The sequence below is a fragment of the Arachis ipaensis genome, chromosome B5 (genome assembly GCF_059453495.1).
Source record: "Arachis ipaensis isolate K30076 ecotype BB chromosome B5, ASM5945349v1, whole genome shotgun sequence".
Classification (NCBI taxonomy): Eukaryota; Viridiplantae; Streptophyta; class Magnoliopsida; order Fabales; family Fabaceae; genus Arachis; species Arachis ipaensis.
In genome coordinates, this window is record NC_142440.1 from 61,473,372 (window position 1) to 61,486,898 (window position 13,527).

Here is a 13,527-nt window from a genome sequence, read left to right on the forward strand (position 1 = left end):
AGAACACAATGCATGAGTTTTCAAAAATTAAAGAGAAATTAAAACATGCAATTGACACCAAACTTAAAATTTAACACTAGACTCAAACAAGAAACAAAAAATTTTTGGTTTTTATGATTTTATTGATTTTTTTGTATTTTTGTATATTTTTTTCGAAAATTATTTTGGAAAGGGAAATAAAGAAATTCAAAATTTTTAATAAGAATTCCAGGATTCATGTAATGTTAGTCTAAAGCTCCAGTCCAAAAGAATTAGACATGGCCAATGGCCAGCCAAGCTTTAGCATAGAATTATAATTGAGAATCCCAAAGCTGATGCAATGTTATTCTAAAGTTTCGGTCCAACAGAGTTAGACATGGCCAGATGGCCAGCCAAGCTTTAGCATAACAATTACATACAACAATCCAATGAACATGATAAGTTAAACCTTTGGTCCAAAAGATTAGACATGGCTTAATAGACAGCCAAGCTTTAACATACCATCATGAAGCTCGAAGGTGGAATTCATTCTTAAAAATTTTGATGAATTTTTAGAAAACTAAATATTTTTTATTATTTTTTTCGAAAATAAAAAAATAAAAAGCTTAAACATAAAATAAAATTACCCAATCTAAGCAACAAGATGAACCGTCAGTTGTTCAAACTCGAACAATCCCGGCAACGGCGCCAAAAACTTGGTGCACGAAATCGTGATTCACACTTTTCACATCTCCGCACAACTAACCAGCAAGTGCACTGGGTCGTCCAAGTAATACCTTATGTGAGTAAGGGTCGATCCCACGGAGATTGTCGGCTTGAAGCAAGCTATGTTCATCTTGTAAATCTTAGTTAGGCGGATTCAAATGGTTATGAGGTTTTGATAAATAAAACATAAAATAAGAGAAAGATACTTATGTACTTCCTTGGTGGGAATTTCAGATAAGCGTCTGGAGATGCTTTGTTGCTTCTGAACCTCTGCTTTTCTATTGCCTTCTTCCAACCATGCGTGCGCCCTTCCATGGCAAGCTGTATGATCCTCTCGAATGAAAAATACCAGGTACGATCTCTGTACGGCAAATCAACTGTCGGATTTCTCGTCTCGGATGAAAAATACCATGTACAGCTACCGCACGGCTAATCATCTGTCGGTTCCTGCTAGCATTGGAATAGTTTCTCTCTATCCTTTTGCACACTATCACTGCGCCCAACATTCGTAGGTTTGAAGCTCGTCACAGTCATCCCTTCCCAGATCCTACTAGGAATACCACAGACAAGGTTTAGACTTTCCGGATCTCAGGAATGCTTCCAATGGTTCTAGCCTATACCATGAAGATACTAATCTCACGGACTCGGTCCGTGTATTAGATATCCAAGAGAATATACTCCGGCTGTCGTCCAATGACTATGTTGAACATCATGTAGACCGCTTGTGGTTGTCAGGCACGCGGATCTTGGCTAAGCGAGTAACGAAGATAGTGGGTGATTGTCACGGGTCACCCCTTCATTCTGACTTAACTGAATTAAGTACAAGAGTATATCTTGGAGAAGAAGTAGGCATGAATTGAAGGAAAAATAATAGTACTTGCATTAATTTATGAAGAACAGCAGAGCTCCACACCTTAATCTATGAGGTGTAGAAACTCCACCGTAGAAAATACATAAGTGAAAAAGGTCTAGACATGGCCGTGAGGCCAACCTCCAAAACGTGAAAAGATAGGTCTATGGTAGCATCCAAAGTCTTAAATACAATAGTAAAAAGTGCTATTTATACTAAACTAGTTACTAGGGATTACAGAAAATAAGTAACTAAGTGCAGATAGTGCAGAAATCCACTTCTGGGGCCCACTTGGTGTGTGCTTGGGCTGAGTATTGAAGCTTTCACGTGCATAGGCCATCCTTGGAGTTAAACGCCAGCTTAGGTAGCAGTTTGGGCGTTTTACGCCAGTTTTGGTGCCATTTCTGGCGTTTTACGCCAGAAATCTCTGGTGGGCGTTTAAACGCCAGTTTGGGCCATCAAATCTCGGGCAAAGTATGGACTATTATATATTTATAGAAAGCCCAAGATGTCTACTTTCCAACGCAATTAAGAGCGCGCCAACTGGGGTTCTGTAGCTCCAGAAAATTCATTTCGAATGCAGGAGGGTCAGAATCCAACAGCATCTGCAGTCCTTTTTTAGCCTCTGAATCAGATTTTTGCTCAGGTCCCTCAATTTCAGCCAAAAAATACCTGAAATCACAGAAAAATACACAAACTCATAGTAAAGTCCAGAAATGTGATTTTTGAATAAAAAATAATAAAAATATAATAAAAATAACTAAAACATACTAAAAACTATACAAAAATAATGCCAAAAAGGGTATAAATTATCCGCTCATCAGGCACATATCTCAGGATTCAAACTATTGGTGCCTAGCTTTATTGCTTGCTCTTTTCTTTTTTTTCATGGATCTTTTTATTCATTTGAGTTTCATAGAAAGCAAATTAAGCTCGTACTTAAAGAGATATTCTAGCCTTCATCCTTATTAGTGAACCAACTTAGTTAGCAAGTACCACCACATAACCTTAGGACCTTATTCATCTTCTACTAAGTTGGTCTTTTACTCTTTTGTTTCACAATATTTTTTTTATTGAAGCATGGGGAACAAAGCATACAATTCAAATAAGGTGAAGTGATCTAGGCATTAGACTAGCAAGCTAAAGCAGCATAGAAACAACAAAATGCAAAAGGTCATGAAAACAGGGTACAATTACACTTCCAATTAAAGCACTTCAAATATGAAATATAGTTAAGTAACAATACAACCTCTTGGTGTCTTCTTGCTTCCTCCTTGTCATCATCATCATGTAGCTTTTGTATTCTTCTTTTTCTCTTTGGATGATGGTGCATATTTTCTCCAAGAGATTGAATGACTTCCTGAAAAAATATTGAAAGTTGCTTGTTCCCCAAGCACTTGAGAAATGGTTAGCATACATATGTGTTTGTAAGCTTCTGAACTTACTTTAGTGTGTGAACACCAAACTTAGTGATTTGTCATCTGGTGCAAGGAAGTTGATTAAACTCCTACGATATACATATTATGAGCCTTATGTATCATCCTAGGTGCCTTGCACACCAAACTTGTTGTCCATTATATGATTCATGCAAGAGTTCAATTAAATCCTTGTTACTTTAGATTTGATCATCATGAGGGCTACTTTATTATCTACTATCAATGTATAAACTCAAAAGGACAAAGAGCATGGGTTGCCTCCCATGAAGTTCAAAACTTTAAACAATTTGATTCTCATCATTCATACTTGTAGCATATATGGAACACCAAACTTAATGTGTTGCTATATACTACAAGAAAATGCTTAAGCAAGTATCCTGAGATGCCAATATGTTCATTATGAATGAAATCATCTTAGGATGTCTCTAGGCACACCAAACTTAGAAGTTAATCATATGCTTCATGAAAATGCCTAATGCAGCTATCAAATTGTTTATGAAGGTCTGAATTCATGATGGAAAACCATTTGTTATTATTACTAAAGCAGGAATTAAGGAATACTAAACATGGGTTGCCTCCCAAGAAGTGCTCTTTTATCGTCACTAGCTTGACGGTTGTCCTCTGTTAAGGAGGTTGATGATCATTGTGCCTCAATTTGTCTCCTCTCACTGTGAACTTCCTTCCGGTGTCTTGTTTGATGATTTCTATGTGTTCTAGTGAAAGGATCTTGTAACAGTGTAGTATCCAGAAGAGTGTGGAGATGTTTCCACTAGTTGATAGATTAGCCTCACTTTGTCTCCTGGTGAGAATCCTCCAGTTGGAATCTTCTTGTTCTTCCACCCTTTTGGCACCCTTTTCTTGCTGTTCTTCCCCCTTTTTAATGACTCTTCCTTCTTGGAAAGCTCTATGTCAGGAGCTTTCTTCTTAGTTGTCACCATTAGGGTCTTTTCTTGTAGTTCTTCTTCAGCTTTCCTGACCACTTGAACCTTCTGTCTTTCTGCATTTTCATTCTTCTTTCCCAAGGATGAGCTTATGAGTCTTAGAGATGACTCCTTGGGCTTCTCCTTCCAGCTTGAGTCTTCATCCCCAATCCTTATGCAGTTTTCTTTTTCAACAGGGTACTGTATTACTTTGAAAATATTGAGGGTTATCTATTCATCATGCGCTCTCAGAATCATTTCTCCTTTTTCCATATCAATAATCGCCCTTGCTGTGGCCAAAAATGGTCGTCCAAGAATGATTGAGTCACTTCCCTCTTCTTCCATATCTAGGATCATAAAATCTGCAGAGAAAATGAATTTGCGAACCTTAACTAGAAGGTTCTCCACCACTCCATTAGGTATTATAAGGAATCTATCCGCCAATTGTAATGACATCCTTGTGGGCTTCACCTCCTCCATTGACAGCTTCCTCATCATAGAGAGTGGCATCAAATTGATGCTAGATCCCAAGTCACATAATTCTTTGTCAATTTGTATGTTTCCAATGGTGCATGGTATGAAAAAGCTTCCTGGATCCTTGAGTTTGGATGGCAGACCTTTCTGGATTACAACACTGCATTCTTGGGTGAGGATCACAGTTTCTTTCTCTTTCCAGCTCCTTTTCTTGGTAATGAGTTCCTTGAAAAACTTTGCATAAAGTGGCATTTGTTCTAGGGCTTTGGCTAGTGGAATGTTGATCTCCAATTTCTTGAAAATCTCCAAGAACTTAGGGAATTGTTGATCCTTCATTTCCTTGTGCAATCTCTGAAGGCAAGGTAGTTGAAAAATATATGCTTTCATTTCCTTCTTCTTCTCTTGTGTTTGTGACTCTGAGACTTGCTTGCCTTTCCTTGGAGCTTGTAGTTCATCATCCTTCTTGGGATCCACCTTATCATTTTCCTCAACCTCTGTCCCTTCCTTTCTAATAACCTTGTTGTCCTTTCCCAATGTTTTGGCACTCCTAAGCTGTATTGCTTTGCACTCTTCCTTCGGATTAGGGATGGTGTCACTCGGGAAGGCATCGATTCGCCTCTCAACAGGCTACTTGGATAGTTGTCCTATTTGTCTTTCAAGGTTTCTCATTGATGCTTCATAGTTCTTGCATGTCATCTCTTGATCTTTTATGAACTTTTCCATCATCATCTCTCGATTCGAGATTCCTTGAGATTCTTGATATGGTTGAGGTTGTGTGTGGGATGCTGCTGGTTGGTGGAAGTTGTTTGAGTTATTTGAGGGATTGTTTTGTGGGTAGAATGTGGTTGTGGGGAGGTTATTTTGTTGTTTTTTATATAGATTGTTGTTAGTGGGGTGATGGTTCTGGTTGCTTGTGTTGTGAAAGTTATTGGGATTAGAGTTCCTCTGCCATTGGTTTTGGTTGTCTACCCATCTCAAGTTGGGGTGGTTCCTCCACGAGGAGTTATAAGTATCCCATGGAAATCATTGTGGTGGGGAATTGTGCTATGCATGTATTAGACTTCCTCAGGATGCTTCTCATTGTTGTATGCCTCAAAGCTTTCTTCATTTTGACCCCATGCATTTGGAGCTTGGCTTGTTATACTTATTGCTGTCAATTGAAGTCCATCCATCCTTTTCGCCATTATGTCCATCTGCTGCTGGATTTGTTAGTGCATCAACTTGTTCTGGGCTAAGATAGCATCCACACCCTCAAGCTCAAATACACCTTTCTTTGGATTTGCTTGTCTCTCTGAGGAGTAGAAGTATTGATTGTTAGCCACCATATCTATAAGATCATGTGCCTCCTCTGGAGTTTTCATCATTTGAAGTGACCTTCCTGAAGAGTAGTCTAGTGCCTTTCTTGCTTTCATAGATAGACCTTCATAGAAGTTCTGGAGCTTCACCCACTCACTAAACATATCCGAAGAACATCTTCTATTTAGTGCCTTGTACCTCTCCCAGGCCTCATATAAGGATTCTCCTTCCAATTGTCTGAAGGTTTGCACCTCAGTTTTGAGCCTGATGATTCTTTAAGAGGGGTAGAACTTAGCCAAGAATTTGGTAACCAAGTCATCCTAACTTGTGATGCTCTCTTTTGGGAAAGTCTCTAACCACTGAGTTGCTTTCCCCCTGAGAGAGAAGAGAAATAGAAGTAGCTTGTAGATGTCTGGGTTTACTCCATTAATTTTGACAGTGTCACATGTCCTTAGGAAAATGGATAAATGTTGATTTGGGTCCTCCAAAGCACTTCCTCCATACTGACAATTGTTCTGAACCAGAGTAATGAGCTGAGGTTTAAGCTCAAATTTATTGGCATGTACATTAGGAGTAAGAATGCTACTCCCACAATTCCTAGGATCTGGGATAGTATAGGAGGCTAGCACTCTCCTGGCAGGTTGGGCATTGTTGTCTGCCACCCCTTCCTCATGTATCTCATCCTCTATGACTTGGTCCAAGTCTTCTTCAGAATACTTTTCACCAACAACCCTTTTTCCGCTTGCTTCTCTTCTTAGTCTAAACAAAGTTTTCTCTGGCTTAGAATCAAAGGAAGTTGATGTTGCCTTTCTCCCTCCTGGCATACACAACACACAAAAAAAAAAACAAACCAAAAGCAAAATGATCACTCTATTACTAGAGTGATGTTAACGTTAGCTGACTGACGTGGCGAAAATTGGCGAGTTAAGAAATTGTTATAAGAGATACATTGCAAGTACAGTTCTTAAACAACCAAAAATCTGCTTATCAATTTATAAGGGTTGTCACAAAATTAAAATTAAAATACTGGGAGTATGAATCCCAGGTCGTCTCCCAACGAGTTGCAGAAAGGTGTGCTATTTTATTAATCAGATATTTTCTAAAATGGTTTGAGTTGATAAACAGGAAATTAAATCAGAGAAATTATGTAATTTTAATAAAAACCTTGACTGGGAGTAGATTAGTTGGAAGCCCTATTCTTGTTGGAGTACTCTCAAGATTAATTGATGATTGAAGGTTGTTTTGCTTAGTTATCCCTTACTAGGTAGGGGAAGGTCAAGCAAGTTGGAAAGCTATTTCTATTCACAAGTTCCAATCCTCTCTCTTGGAAAGGATTAGTGTCAGTGACTAGAGGACAATCCAACAATAAACCCAATTACAATTTTTCTCTTGAGCATTCCAACTCAAGGTCCTCCCTTCAATCAACTCCCAATCAAGTTATGGAACTACTCGCTCATTATGAATGTAAACTTCACAACATAAGAAAGGGAAATAAAGAAAGACATGATAAATAATAATAAAAAAGATCAATTAAAAATAAAATTGGTTCTTGTATTAATAAATTCTAAAAATAATCCAATAGAAATTCTGAATAAATTGAAGACATGGAAAAGTAAGAGACAAGTAAGGAAAACAAACTAGAATAATGAAGTCTTGGCGGAGGTAATAACTCTTCTCAATATCCCAATCCAAAAAGCAGTAAAAACAAAATCCTAAGAACTATCAATGTGTGGAGAGAAAACCTAGAGGAGAAGAAAAATCAGATCTAAAAACTTAAAATTATGCAGAATGAATGATGTTTTTGTCTCTGCATGTTCCCTGGCTCTAATATGCTTTTCTGGGCCGAAAACTGGGTCAAAATAGGGCCCAAAATCGCCCCTAGCGAATTCTGCAGATCGCGCATGTCATGCGATCGTGTCATCCAGGCATTTGCGTCATCTAGCGTTTTGCCTTACCACGCGTGCATATCGTCCACGCCTTCGCGTCACTTGTGCAGTTTCCAATCCGCGCGGTCGCGTGAGCCATGCGTCCGCGTCACTGTAATTTCCTCTATGTCACGCGGTCGCATGAGCCATGTGTCCGCGTCACTTCTCGCTGGTTATCTCCTTAGTTTCTTGTGTTCCTTTCATTTTTGTAAGCTTCCTTTCTGATCTCCAAGTCATTCATGCCCTATAAAGCCTGAAACACTCAACACGCAGATCACGGCATCGAATGGAATAAAGAAGAATTAAAATACAAAATTAAAAGTCTCTAGAAAGCAAGTTTTCAACCATAAAGTGTTTTTAGGAAGGAATTATAAATGCATGCTTATTAAATGAATAAGTGGGTAAAGATTTGATAAAACCACACAATTAAACACAATATAAACCATAAAATAATGGTTTATCAACCTCCCCACACTTAGATATTAGCATGTCCTCATGCTTAGTTGAAGGAGATAAAATAAATGAGTAGGAACTTGTAAAACTCATGCAATGCAATGCAACCTATATATGTGAATGCAACTATATGATTTTTGTCCACTTGGTCAAAAGTAAATAAGCTCTTCAAGACAATCACAAATCAAATTCCACTAATTCAATTCTTATACAGTAACAACAGATAAAAATGCAAGAAGGTAGCTTATGAAAGTAAGGAACATAGAATTTAAGCATTGAACCCTCACTGATGATGTATGTATGCTCTAATCTCTCTAGTGTATAGGGTAATCACTCTATCCTTCTCTAATCATGCTTTCTAATTTTTGTTCTTCATCTAACCAATCAACAACAATTAATATACTAATTCAAACATCATGAGGTCTTTTCAAGGTTGTAATGGGACCAAGGTAAAGGTAAGGATACATATATGGTTAAGTAAGCTTATAAATTGAATCTTTAATTAGCCCAAGCTTTTACCTAATACACATATATAAATTCTATATAACTGAAATTTAATACCTAGCTACCCAAAATTTCTCTTTCACATTCCATACTCATGTATTAACTTTCATTTTAATTTTATCATACATGCATTGATCTTTGAAGTCTTAACTTAACATTGGGGTGATTTTGTCCCCTTATTTAATTATCAAATATCTTTGGATTTTTTTAAACATAAACATAAAAATAAACATAGCTTATCAATGCACATAGATTTCTTGTTTTTTTTAATTCTTATAGTTTCACATGAGTAGGTATCCAAATTCCCATTATATCATCATGACACATTCCCTTATTATCTTTTGTTCCCACAATTTTCCCATACTTAATTAACACACACAATTCTATTTTAAGCCAACCAAAGATTCAATTGGGATATAAAATTGTTTTTCAACTTAAGGCTAGTAATGTGGTAAAATAAAGAACAAATGGGATTTAAAGGCTCAAAGTGGCTAACAAAGGTAATTGCAAGGGTAGGCTTATTTGGGATAAGTGAGCTAAACAAATAATGACCTCAATCATATGCAGACATATAAATATATTAACATTGGACATATAGGATGAAACAAAATATAAATTACAATCATAGAGAAGTAAACACACAAGAATAAAATAATTATGGTTAAATAATGTAACCATGTATAAAGGCTCAAAGTCTCACAGGTTATGTGTTCTTTAGCTCAAAAACCATGTTCCAAATACAACTTCAAGTAGATTTAACATAAAAGTTTTAATTAAACTTAATGAAATTTTGTTCTAAAAATAGGGTCTTAGAAGAAACTTATTGTCTTTTCAATCAAGTAGAACATGCATGCAACTAATCTATTACTATGCAATTTATCCTATTCTATAAAAGAAAAAACTAACTAAATATCCTATTTTATTGGTGTTAGGGAAGAGAAATTACCTCTGGAAGTTAGGTACTGACCGACCTCCCCACACTTAAGGCTTTGCACCATCCTCGGTGCCATCTGTCAGGAACAAAGGTGGGCTGGTAGCAGTATCTCCACAGTCGGGACCATCATGGCTCCCTGTGCTGGTAAAGGAAGTGGAGTCCGAGGTGTCTGAGTCTCTGTATTTTCCCTTAAGCAGCTCCTTGAGGTATGTGAATCGGCGCTTGTTACGATGCTCTCTTAGTTTTGCTTTGTGTTCCTGCCGATCCAACCTTTCAAGTATCTGATGGAGTAGTTGATTTGTTGTAGGTGCTTGTGGTGTTGAAGGAGGAATGTCTTCAGTCGGTTCAGTAGAGTGGCTTGTAGTGGCTGCTGGAGGTCTGATATATTTACCGTTAGGGACATACTGATCATCCCGTGGAAGCATGGCTTTGGTGTCCCCAGCTCTATAGGAGACTCCGGCTGCTGAGACAAGATCTGAGACCAAGGCGAGAAAAGGTAAGTTGCCCACAATTTGTACGTGTCCCATGGTATTCCGGATGTGTCTTGGTAGGTTCAGAGGCTGGTCTGTAAGGATGCACCATAGTAGAACGGCCATGTCTGCAGTGAAGGAGGACTTGTGGGTGCTCGAAAAGGCGTAATGGGACATAATCTGTGCCCATACTCGAGCCTCCAAGGTAAGTGCGGAAGCTAATATTCCCTTAGGATAGGAACGATGGTATCCATAGATCCATCTGCTGCCAGGTAGTGCGATAACTCTGAGAACAGCGTCCCAGTCAAATTGGTACATCTGGCGCTTGAGTGCGGCTTCTTGAAATGCGTCCAGTCCTTCTAGAGTAGGGGGAATATCTAAAGCTCGTTGAATGGCCTCTTCTGTGATGGGAATTTGCTTCTGACGGACATAGACAGACTGCAGGGTCGGCAGGTGAAAGTTGGAGTAGAACTCGACTACCCAGGAAAGATTAACCTGCCGTGGCTGTCTCTGTAGGAAACCCCACTGTCTTCGTGCAATTTGCGGCTCAACAAAATCAGCAATGTGGTTTGGGAGGATAAGAAGGTATTCCTTGTTGTAACTCCTTTCTGCCAGGATGGAGAACATCTACTCACAGTAGCGATTGGGAAATCGCGCAGTGTCCTTTGCTGGGAAGGCTTTCTCTTTATCATCAACCTTTATAATCCTCTTAATTCTTTTTGTTGAGGGTTTAACTGCAGTTGAAGATGGCTCTGCTACTAATGCTCGTTTTGTTCCTCTTCTTGCTGGTGGTTTGGGAGTAGCTTTCTCTTTTCCTTTCTTGGTGGCCATCCTGAAAGGGAAAAAAGAGAAAGTATGTCAAAATGTCAAGGGGTAGAGCAAGGAATAGGAAGGTATGGGTGGTAATCAATGCACATTAAAGATGAATGAAGTTAACACATGGTCATGACTGCATATGAAAAATTATCATGAGGAATAAAGTAAGTGCATATGATGACAATTAAATGCAAGGTGTTTATTGGTATACAGGCAAAGACATGAGTAGCATAGAACAAGCATTCAATATCTAGGTTAGATTACCACAGAATTCAAACTAACAACCTGTTTATAATAACAATTATATTAAATTAATAAAATATAAAAAAGGATTTTATGAAAAGCAGGCATTTAGAGTAGTAGAATAAAAGAAATCCAAAAAATAGTTCACAATACCATATGGGCTTTTTCACAAACACATAGCATGCATGGTAGGTGAGCTATTGAAAATAATAAATTGAATATGCAAGCAACCCTTTTAGAAATTAACATATAATTGCCAAACAAGTTCTTAACAATCCATAAGCAAACAAAAAGGAATAATAATGACCCTATTAAATATCTAACACTAACTAAAAGAAAAAGAAAGAAAAAGAAAACATGGATAATGCAAGTAAAAAAGGAAAAGAAAAGAAGAAGAAAACATAAATTAAGAAGAAGAATAGAAAAGTAAAGAGGGAAGAAGAAAAGAAAAACCTTGATAATAGTGGTGAAAGAGAGAGAGTAGAAAGTGAGAAAGAATGAAGGAGGAAGAAAATGGGAAGAAAAGAAGTAGGAGGGTGGTGCGCAGAAATCGTGATGGTTCCATTCCTTGGTAACGGCGCTGAAAACTCTGAAAACTTTATACGCACGTTCATAATCTTAATTCTTTGTCACAACTTCACACAACTGACCAGCAAGTGCACTGGGTCGTCCAAGTAATAAACCTTACGTGAGTAAGGGTCGATCCTACGGAGATTGTCGGCTTGAACCAAGCTATGGTCACCTTGTAAATCTCAGTCAGGCGGATTCAAATGTATTAAGAGATTATAGTATACTAAAAGATAATTAAAGTAGGATAGAGATACTTATGTAATTCATTGGTGAGAGTTTCAGTTAAGCATGTAGAGATGCTTCCGTTCATCTGAACCTCTGCTTTCCTGCTGTCTTCATCCAACTATTCCTACTCCTTTCCATGGCAAGCTTTATGTAGGGCATCACCGTTGTCAATGGCTACATCCCGTCCTCTCTGTTAAAATGGTCCAATGCACTGTCACTGCATGGCTAATCATCTGTCGGTTCTCGATCATACTGGAATAGGATTTACTATCCTTTTGCGTCTGTCACTATGCCCAGCACTCGCGAGTTTGAAGCTCGTCACAGCCATCCCTTCCCAGATCCTACTCGGAATACCACAGACAAGGTTTAGACTTTCCAGATCTCAAGAATGGCCATCCATGGATTCTAGCTTATACCACGAAAATTCTAATATCTCGGACTCGGTCCTCTGTATTAGATATCTAAGAGATATTCATTCTAGCTTGTTTGCATGTAGAACGGAAGTGTTTGTCAGGCACGCGTTTATAAGTGAGAATGATGATGAGCGTCACATAATCATCACATTCATCATGTTCTTGGGTGCGAATGGATATCTTAGAGAAGGAATAAGCTTGAATTGAATAGAAAAATAGTAGTACTTTGTATTAATTCATGAGGAACAGCATAGCTCCACACCTTAATCTATGGAGTGTAGAAACTCTACCGTTGAAAATACATAAGTGATAAGGTCCAGGCATAGCCAAATGGCCAGCCCCCAAACGTGATCTAAAGATCAAAAGATAATCTAAAGATAGTAAAAAGTCCTATTTATACTAAACTAGTTACTAGGGTTTACAGAAATGAGTAAATGATGCAGAAATTCACTTCCGGGGCCCACTTGGTGTGTGCTTGGGCTGAGCATTGAGCTTTACACGTGTAGAGGTCTTTCTTGGAGTTGAACGCTAGTTTGTAACCTGTTTCTGGCATTTAACTCCACTTTACAACCTGTTTATGGCGTTTGACTCTAGAATGCAGCATGGAACTGGCGTTCAACGCCAGTTTACGTCGTCTATCCTTAATCAAAGTATAGACTATTATACATTGCGGGAAAGCCCTGGATGTCTACTTTCCAACGCAATTGAGAGCGCGCCATTTGGAGTTCCGTAGCTCCAGAAAATCCACTTTGAGTGCAGGGAGGTCAGAATCCAACAGCATCTGCAGTCCTTCTTCAACCTCTGAATCTGATTTTTGCTCAAGTCCCTCAATTTCAGCCAGAAAATACCTAAAATCACAGAAAAACACACAAACTCATAGTAAAGTCTAAAAATGTGATTTTTATTTAAAAACTAATAAAAATATACTAAAAACTAACTAAATTATACTGAAAACTATGTAAAAACAATGCCAAAAAGCGTATAAATTATCCGCTCATCACAACACTAAACTTAAATTATTGCTTGTCCCCAAGCAACTGAAAATCAAATAGGATAAAAAGAAGAGAATGTACTATAAATTCCAAAATATCAATAAAACTTAGCTCTAATCAGATGAGCGGGACTTGTAGCTTTTTGCCTCTTGAATAGTTTTGGCATCTCACTTTATCCGTTGAGGTTCAGAATGATTGGCATCTATAGGAACTTAGAATTCAGATAGTGTTATTGATTCTCCTAGTTTAGTATGTTGATTCTTGAACACAGCTACTTTATGAGTCTTGACCGTGGCCCAAAGCACTTTGTTTTTCAGTATTA